We start from the raw sequence: 10,202 nt of genomic DNA on the forward strand, positions 1-10,202 counted from the left end.
AAAGCAGGAGTAGAGTTTTACGCCTCATGGTGGCCCGAACCTGGGTAAAAACTGTCCGTGTCACCGCTACCGTGTTGTTCTACGACCCCCACTCTTTGTGCAATGCGCCCTTCCCCCATACCGAACCACAAGGGGCCGATGGCCCCATAGGTGGTCGTGTTGAACCACGACATCTTTGACACGCCAGGTAGAGGGAAGCGCCTGTACGAACCCGAGGTCGTAAACATCGCGTCAAGCTACGCCGACACTAGCATCGATGTTCGCGTCGTCAGCGACTCCTAAGAAGAGAAGCGACACCACCCCCTCGTTTCGTCTTGCTCGGGCCTAGTCGCCCATGCTCACCGCACCCGCGGTGGCTGGACAGGGAAGTGGCGATGGTGCGATGGACTCGAGCCGCCCTGGACAGCACGGCCTCTGCACTGCCCCTGTTCAAAGGAGAAGAGCGAGGCACACGGCAACGCTGTCCTCCTGGCAGGTTCCTGCCAAGCATGCCAGGTGACTGAGAGAATCACCAAGGCAGGCGGAAAGCGTGTTATGGTTTCCTCCTCCCACTACTAGGGAAAACCTTATACACAGAAACTTACCAGTAGTGCGGGCTAAAAAGAAGCGCTACTACAATTTACCACTAGCGCGTGTAATTTAAATTCGCTGCAGCTAAGTTCGTAGCAGTAGCACGTCTAACTGTAGAAGCGCTACTACTACAATTCCCCTTACTGTTCTCGCTAGGCTACCTATAGTAGTAGCATGCCTAAGGAAAGCGCGCCCCTGCTAAGATTGTTGTAGTAGCGTGTTTTACGCAGGAAGCACTACTGCTAAGGAAAGGAAAATAAAATGAAAACCATATAGAAAAGTAAATGAAAATGAAAGAAATAGAAAAAGGGAAAGGAAAAAAAGAAAATGTGAATGAAAATAAATGAAAAATAAAAATAAAGGAGAAATGTGTAGCAGCATCGGGCTTTCTGGACAGGCACTATAGCTAAGTTAGTAGTAGCGCTTGTTTCTATCCAGCGCTACAGCTAACTTAGCTATAGCTAATGTAGCAGTAGCATTTTCCCTGGAACGCGCTACTGCCACTTTTGACTTAACCATGCGTGATTCTTCTTTCCCACGGCCACTTCCCCCAAATCCAACACGCGCACGTCTGCTGTCACTGCCGTCGTCGCCCGGCTGCCACGCGCTCTCCCGTTGCCCACCACACGCCGTCGACGCCGCCCCCGACCCCGACCTCGACGTCCCCTACATCGCCGCCCTCCGCTGTGCACCTACCGCCCCAACCCCGACCCGTTCCCGACCTCGACGTCGCATGCCCCTCTCCCTAACTCCGCCAATGCCCGAGGTGAGCACGCCCTCCTCCTCCTCCTCCCCTAGCTCTGCCTAGCTAGGGTTCTTAGGGTTAAATTTTAGAGTTCATCTAATTTGTTAGGGTTCATCAAATTAGATGCTAATTAGGGCAGTAGTTGTTAAATAGAATTAGTTTCAGAGTTCATCAAATTAGTTAGGGTTAAATTTTAGAGTTCATCAAATTAGTTAGGGTTCATTAAATTTTAGAGTTCATCAAATTAGTTAGGCTTAAATTTTAGAGTTCATCTAACTAGTTCTTTTTACTGTTTTTAGTAAGTGTTTAATAAAATTAGTAAGAAAATTAATAGAACTAGTTGAACTAGTTTATTTTTAGTAAGAACTAGTTCAATTAATAGAACTAGTTTATTTTTAGTAAGAAAATTAATTGAACTAGTTGAACTAGTTTAATTTTAGTAAGAACTAGTTTATTTTTATTTATAGTAAGTGCTTAATTTAACTAGTTGAATTAATACAACTATTTTATTTTTAGTACGAAAAATAATAGAACTAGTTTACTTTTTTTTAGCTAAAGCAATTATTCGCGCATTGACATCGACGATGCCTTTCCCGCATCCTCGTTGTCGACACGGCGGAGGAGGCCTGCTTGATCAGAGGGGCCATGTCCGGGATTGGGCTCCGCCGAGCTGGTACTGGGATGTGTGCTACGTCTTGAGCTTGCGTTGGTTTTCCTTGAAGAGGAAAGGGTGATGCAGCAAAGTAGCGTAAGTATTTCCCTCAGTTTTTGAGAACCAAGGTATAAATCCAGTAGGAGGCTCCTCAGAAGTCACACACACCTACACAAACAAACAAGAACCTCGCAACCAACACAATAAAGGGGTTGTCAATCCCTTCACGGCCACTTGCGAAAGTGAGATCTGATAGAGATAATATGATAAGATAAATATTTTTGGTATTTTTATGATATAGATTGGAAAAGTAAAGATGCAAATAAAAGTAGATGGTAAACTTATATGATAAAAGATAGACCCATGGGCCATAGGTTTCACTAGTGGCTTCTCTCAAGATAGCATAAGTATTACGGTGGGTGAACAAATTACTGTCGAGCAATTGATAGAAAAGTGCATAGTTATGAGATTATCTAGGCATGATCATGTATATAGGCATCACGTCCGTTACAAGTAGACCGACTCCTGCCTGCATCTACTACTATTACTCCACACATTGATCGCTATCCAGCATGCATCTAGAGTATTAAGTTCATACAGAACAGAGTAACGCACTAAGAAAGATGACATGATGTAGAGGGATAAACTCATGCAATATGATATAAACCCCATCTTTTTATCCTCGATGGCAACAATACAATACGTGCCTTGCTGCCCCTACTGTCACTGGGAAAGGACACCGCAAGATTGAACCCAAAGCTAAGCACTTCTCCCATTGCAAGAAAGATCAATCTAGTAGGCCAAACCAAACTGATAATTCAAAGAGACTTGCAAAGATAACTTAATCACACATAAAAGAATTCAGAGGAGATTCAAATATTTCTCATAGATAAACTTGATCATAAAACCACAATTCATCAGATCTCGACAAACACACCACAAAAAGAGTTACATCGAGTAGATCTCCAAGAAGATCAAGGAGAACTTTGTATTGAGATTCAAAGAGAGAGAAGAAGCCATCTAGCTAATAACTATGGACCCGAAGGTCTATGGTAAACTACTCACAACTCATCGGAAGGGCCTTGGAGATGATGTAGAGGCCCTCCGTGGTCGATTCCCCCTCCGACGGAGCGCCGGCAAAGGCTCCAAGATGGGATCTTGCGGATACAGAAGGTTACGGCGGTGGAAATAGTTTTTCGTGGTGCTCCTTGATGGTTTTAGGGTACGTGGGTATATATAGGAGGAAGAAGTAGGTCGGTGGACTCTCGAGGGGCCCACGAGGGTGGGGGGCGCGCCCACCTATAGGGGGCACGCCGGGTACCCTCGTGGCCGCCTCCTCTGTTGCTTGACGTCCACTCCAAGTCCCCTGGATCACGTTTGTTCCAAAAAGATCGCTCCCGAAGGTTTCATTCTGTTTGGACTCCGCTTGATATTCCTTTTCTTCGAAACACTAAAATAGGCAAAAAAACAGCAATTTGGGCTGGGCCTCCGGTTAGTAGGTTAGTCCCAAAAATGATATAAAGGTGTAAAGTAAAGCCCATAAACATCCAAAACGGGTAATATAATAGCATGGAACAATTAAAAATTATAGATACGTTGGAGACGTATCAAGCATCCCCAAGCTTAATTCCTGCTCGTCCTCGAGTAGGTAAATGATAAAAACAGAATTTTTGATGTGGAATGCTACCTAGCATAATTCTCAATGTAATTTTTCTTTATTGTGGCATTAATGTTCAGATCCAAATGATTCAAAATAAAAATTCATATTGACATAAGAAATAGTAAAACTTCAAGCATACTAATCAAAGCAATCATGTCTTCTCAAAATAACATGGCTAAAGAAAGTTCATCCCTACAAAATCATATAGTTGGGCTATGCTTCATTTTCGTCACACAAAAATGCTCTCATCTTGCACACCCCCGATGACAAGCCAAGCAAGTGTTTCATACTTTAGTAATCTCAAAAAAAATCAACTTTCACGCAATACATGAGCGTGAGCCATGGATATAGCACTATGGGTGGAATAGAATATGATGATGGAGGTTGTGTGGATAAGACAAAAAAGGAGAAAGTCTCACATTGACGAGGATAATCAACGGGCTATGGAGATGCCCATCAATTGATGTCAACATGAGGAGTAGGGATTGCCATGCAACGGATGCACTAGAGCTATAAAATGTATGAAAGCTCAACAAAAGAAACTAAGTGGGTGTGCATCCAACTTGCTTGATCACGAAGACCTAGGGCATTTTGAGGAAGCCCATCGTAGGATTATACAAGCCAAGTTCTATAATGAAAAATTCCCACTAGTATATGAAAGTGACAACATAAAAGACTTTCTATATGAAGAACATGGTGCTACTTTGAAGCACAAGTGTGGAAAAGGATAGTAACATTGCCCCCTTTTATTTTATTTTTATTTTTTTTCTTTCTTTTTGGGCCTTTCTTTTTTTGGCCTTTATTTTTTTCTTTTTTTTCTTTGGCCTTTTTTTATTTGGGGACAATGCTCTAATAATGATGATCATCACACTTCTATTTATTTACAACTCAAAACTAGAACAAGATATGACTCTATATAAATGCCTCCGGCAGTGTATCGGGATGGGCAATGAATCAAGAGTGACATGTATGAAAATTTATGCATGGTGGCTTTGCCACAAATACGATGTCAACTACATGATCATGCAAGGCAATATGACAATGATGATGCGTGTCATGATGATGAACGGAACGGTGGAAAGTTGCATGGCAATATATCTTGGAATGGCTATGAAAATGCCATAATAGGTAGGTATGGTGGCTGTTTTGAGGAAGATATAAGGAGGTTTATGTGTGATAGAGCGTATCATATCATGGGGTTTGGATGCACCGGCGAAGTTTGCACCAACTCCCAAGGTGAGAAAGGGCAATGCATGGTACCAAAGAGGCTAGCAACGATGGAAGGGTAAGAGTGTGTATAATCCATGGACTCAACATTAGTCATAAAGAAATCATATACTTATTGCAAAAATCTACAATTCATCAAAAACCAAGCACTACGCGCATGCTCCTAGGGGGATAGATTGGTAGGAAAAGACCATCGCTCGTCCCCGACCGCCACTCATAAGGATGACAATCTAAGAACACCTCATGTTTCAAATTTGTTACACAACTTTTACCATACGTGCATGCTATGGGACTTGCCAACTTCAACACAAGCATTCTTTAAATTCAAAATTACCCAACTAGCATGACTCTAATATCACCACCTCCATATCTCAAAACAATTATCAAGTATCAAATTGATCATAGCATCCAATTCACTTCCTATGATAGTTTTTATTATACCCAACTTGGATGCCCATCATTCTAGGACCAATTATATAACCATAGCAAATGCCATGCTGTTCTAAGAGACTCTCAAAATAATATAAGTGAAGCATGAGAGATTAACAATTTCTACAAAATCAAGCCACCGCCGTGCTCTAAAAGATTTAAGTGAAGCGCTAGAGCAAAACTATCTAGCTCAAAAGATATAAGTGAAGCACATAGGGTATTCTAATAAATTCCAATCAAGTGGGTTCCTCCCAAAAGGTGTGTACAGAAAGGATGATTGTAGTAAACTAAAAAGCAAAGACTAATATTATATAAGACGCTCCAAGCAAAACACATATCATGTGGCGAATAAAAATATAGCTCCAAGTAAAGTTACCAATGAACGAAGACGAAAGAGGGGATGCCTTCCCGGGGCATCCCCAAGCTTAGGCTTTTGGCTATCCTTGAATATCTTGGGGTGCCATGGGCATCCCCAAGCTTAGGGGCTCTTGCCACTCCTTATTCCATGGTCCATCAAATCTTTACCCAAAACTTGAAAACTTCACAACACAAAACTCAACAGGAAATCTCATAAGCTCCGTTAGTGCAAGAAAGAAAAACCACCACATAAGGTACTGTAATTAACTCATTCTTTATTTATATTGGTGTTAAACCTTCTGTATTCCAACTTCTCTATGGTTCATACCACTTAATACTAGCCATAGATGCATCAGAATAAGCAAACAACACACGAAAAGCAGAATCTGTCAAAAACAGAACAGTCTGTAGCAATCTGTAACTCTCGAATACTTATGGAACTCTAAAATCCTACCAAAATAGGAAGTCCTGGAAAAATTTTCTATTGATCTACAGCAAAAAGACTCAACGCAAAAGCACGTTTCTATGAATTACTAAAATTATTTTTGTGCGCGCAAAGTTTCTGTTTTACAGCAGAATCAAATTAACTATCACCATAGGTTATCCTATAGGTTCTACTTGGCACAAATACTAATTAAAACATGAAAACACATCTAAGCAGAAGCTAGATGAAAAATGTATTACTACACAGAAGAAAAAAACAAAAAAAAATTGGGTTACCTCCCAACTAGCGCTATCGTTTAACGCCCCCAGCTAGGCATAAAAGCGAGGATAGATCTAAGTAGTGCCATCTTGGGCACTCAATTACTCAATAGAGCACTTATAATCTTTAGGGGTTTCTCCCTTTTTAGCAATGATTAAGCCCCTAGGAAAGAAGGTGGTTGAGTGACACCCGTGATTATAAGTGCTCACGTGATTATAAGTGCTCATCATGGACCCCTAAATGACACCCGTCCAGTGATAGTGAGGAATGATTAAGTCCATGATTAAGCCCCTGGACGGGTGTCATTTAGGGGTGATCTTCCTCAAAAATGGCTGCCACGTGCCAAATGACAGCCACTTAATCACTTGGGGGCTCGACACCGCACTGATAAGTGACTTGCGTTGCTGTGAGGTGGAGCGGTGGAGCCTTGGCTAGGAAGCAGGCCGCCAGCGTGTCGGCAACCCTTGCGGGGAAGCCATGGGACTTGCCTTTGGGGTGGTCTCGACCTTTACCGGGCTCGCCTGCCCAGGAAGGGACATTTTCCCCTTAGTGATATCTTGTTTCTTTGGCTTGTCTTGGTCTTCTTGATCCGCCCTTTGGTTTCTCAAAGAGCTATCTCTTTTGATTGGCCTTGTCTTGGATACTTGGTGCAGCTCGCTTCGTTGTTGTCGCGCTAGGACTTATCTATCAATGCACAAGTCAGGGGGAACATACACCCCTGTTTGTGTACCCCGACAAACTATTAATTACTGTGCTACTGATCACTCTACTGCAGATATTTAGTTCTCCAAGTGTGGTTGAATTGATAACTCAACTGCTAATACTTGCAAATATTCTTTGGCTCACATTGTGTCGAATCAATAAATTTGGGTTGAATACTCTACCCTTGAAAACTGTTGCAATCCCCTATACTTGCGGGTTATCAGACAACACCTACATACACAAAAGCAAATACTGGCACCCAACACGGGCAAGAAGGTTGTCAATCCCCTTGAACTCGTTACTTGCAAGGATTAATTCTGATAGTGATAGATAGATTAAAAGAAGAGTAAAATAAGAAGTATAAAATTACAGGAAAGTTTTTTTTTGGTTTTTTTAGCAATATGTTAAAAGTAGACCCGGGGCCATAGTTTTCACTAGAGGCTTCTCTCTCGAACACATAGCATACGATGGGTAAATAAATTACTGTTTTACAATTGATAGAAAAGCACATAGTTATGACGTATTCATGGCAATGATCATGCATATAGGCATCACATCTGAGACAAGTAGACCGACTCCTGCCTGCATCTACTACTATTACTCCACCAATCGACTGCTATCCAACATGCATCTATGGTATTAAGTTCATGAAAAACGGAGTAACGCCTTAAGCAATATGAAATGACGTAGACAAAGTAAATCCAATCAATATGAATAAAACCCGTCGTTTTACACTTCATGGCAACAATACAAATACGTATCTTGTCCCCTTCTGTCACTGGGATATAGAGCACCGCAAGATTGAACCCATCACAAAGCACCTCTCCTACTGAAGATAGATCATTCTAGTTGGCCCAACCAAACAGATAGATCAAATAGAAATACAAAGCTATAACAATCATGCATAATAAAGTTCAGAAAAGCCAGTTACATTCAATGAATAATCTGATCATAAACAAACACACCGCAAAAGAATATTGCATCGGATACAACGCTATAACAATCATGCAGTATGTGCATCAATCGATTGCGCGACCCCAATGTTTCCATGCACCTACTTGGGACTACCATTGACGATAAGAAAACAAACAACAGATCAGATGCAAGGGCTGGTGGATAAACTTGCAGACTGCCTCCCTCACTGGAAGGTGGCAAATGCTGCCGAAGAGTGGACGTCTCACCCTAATCATGCCAGTTCTATGTGCAATACCAATACACTCCATGCTTGCCCTAGATCTACTAGCAAAAACCATCACATCGCTTACCAAAATCTGACAAGGATTTCTTTGGTGTGGCAAGATGGAACCAACGAGTGGCAATTGTGTAGTCGCTTGGGACAACGTATGCAAACCAAAGTGGGCGGGCAGACTAGGGATCCCAAACCCGAGGTGGCCAAATAAGGCATTGCAAGCCCGATGGACCTGGCTTCAGAGGAGCGACAAAGAAAGACCCTGGGCAGAGTTTGATATCGCCGTGCCGGCTGAATCATTGGCACTGTTCCATGCAGCAGCAAGAGCTTCGGTGGGCAATGGCAAGACCACTTTATTTTGGGAGGATAGGTGGATTGATGACTTCAAGATCAGTGAGCTCGCTCCAAGCACATATGACCGAATCTCGAAGCAACCTAGAAGCACGAGACTAGTTTCTAACGTGATTGCAAATGATACATTGGCAAGAGACATTGGATCGGACTTCATGACTGCAGCATTAGATGAGTTTCTCATCTTATGGTCTAGGGTGGTGGCCATGCACTTAAGGAGGAGGTGGAAGATTCGGTTTCCTAGGCCTGGGAAAAAGAGTGGCACTTTTTAGCTAGGTCTGCATATGCGGTGATACGTTTCCAACGTATCTATAATTTTTTATTGTTCCGTGATATTATATTATCTATTTTGGATGTTTTATATGCATTAATATGTTATTTTAGGACTAACTTATTAACCTAGAGCCCAGTGCCAGTTTTTATTTTTTTCCTTGTTTTGAGTTTTACAGAAAGGAATATCAAACGGAATTCAAACGGAATAAAACTTTTGCGATGATATTTATTGGACTAGAAGACACCCAACAGACTTGGAGAGTAGGCCAGAAGAGTCCTAAGGACTCCACAAGCCCTCAAGGCGTGCCCTAGGGGGCGCCCCATGGCTTGTGGGCTCCATGGGACTCCTCCAACCCTAATTCTTTCACTATAAATTCCCAAATATTCCCAAATGACCAGAAGTGTCCACCAAAATACTTTTTCGCCGTCGTAACCATCTATTCCCGAGATCCCATCTCGGGGCCTTTTCCAGCACCCTGCCGGAGGGGGATTCGATCACGGAGGGCTTCTACATCAACTCTATTGCCCTTCTGATGAAGCGTGAGCAGTTTACCACAGACCTACGGGTCCATAGCTAGTACCTAGATGGTTTCTTCTCTCTCTTTGATCTTCAATACAATGTTCTCCTTGATGTTCTTGGAGATCTATCCGATGTAATATTCTTTTGCGGTGTGTTTGTGGAGATCCGATGAATTGTGGATTTATGATCAGATTATCTATGAATATTATTTGAGTCTTCTCTGAATTCTTATAAGCTCGATTTGACATCTTTGTATTTGTCTTCGAGTTACCGGTTTGGTTTGGCCAACTGGATTGGTTCTTCTTGCAGTGGGAGAGGTGCTTAGTTTTGGGTTCAATCTTGCGGTGTCCTCACCCAGTGACAAAGTAGGGGTAGCGAGGCACGTATTGTATTGTTTCCATAAAGGGTAAAAAGATGGGGTTTTCATCATATTGCTTGAGTTTATCCCTTTACATCATGTCATCTTACTTAAGGTGTTACTCCGTTCTTATGAACTTAATACTCTAGATGCATGCTGGATAGTGGTCGATGTGTGGAGTGATAGTAGTAGATGCAGACAGGAGTTGGTCTACTTGACACGGACGTGATGCCTATATTCATAATCATTGCCTTAGATATCATCATAACTTTGCGCTTTTCAATCAATTGCTCGACAGTAATTTGTTCACCCACCGTATGCTTTTTTTCAAGAGAGAAGCCTCTAGTGAAACCTATGGCCCCCGGGTCTATTTTCCTTCATATATTTCCAGATCTATAAACCAAAAATCCAAAAATACCTTGGTGCAATTTATTTGTTTTTACTTTGTTTTGCATTTCAGTAATCT

The sequence above is a fragment of the Triticum dicoccoides genome, chromosome 4B, assembly GCF_002162155.2.
Source record: "Triticum dicoccoides isolate Atlit2015 ecotype Zavitan chromosome 4B, WEW_v2.0, whole genome shotgun sequence".
In the NCBI taxonomy this organism is placed as follows: domain Eukaryota; kingdom Viridiplantae; phylum Streptophyta; class Magnoliopsida; order Poales; family Poaceae; genus Triticum; species Triticum dicoccoides.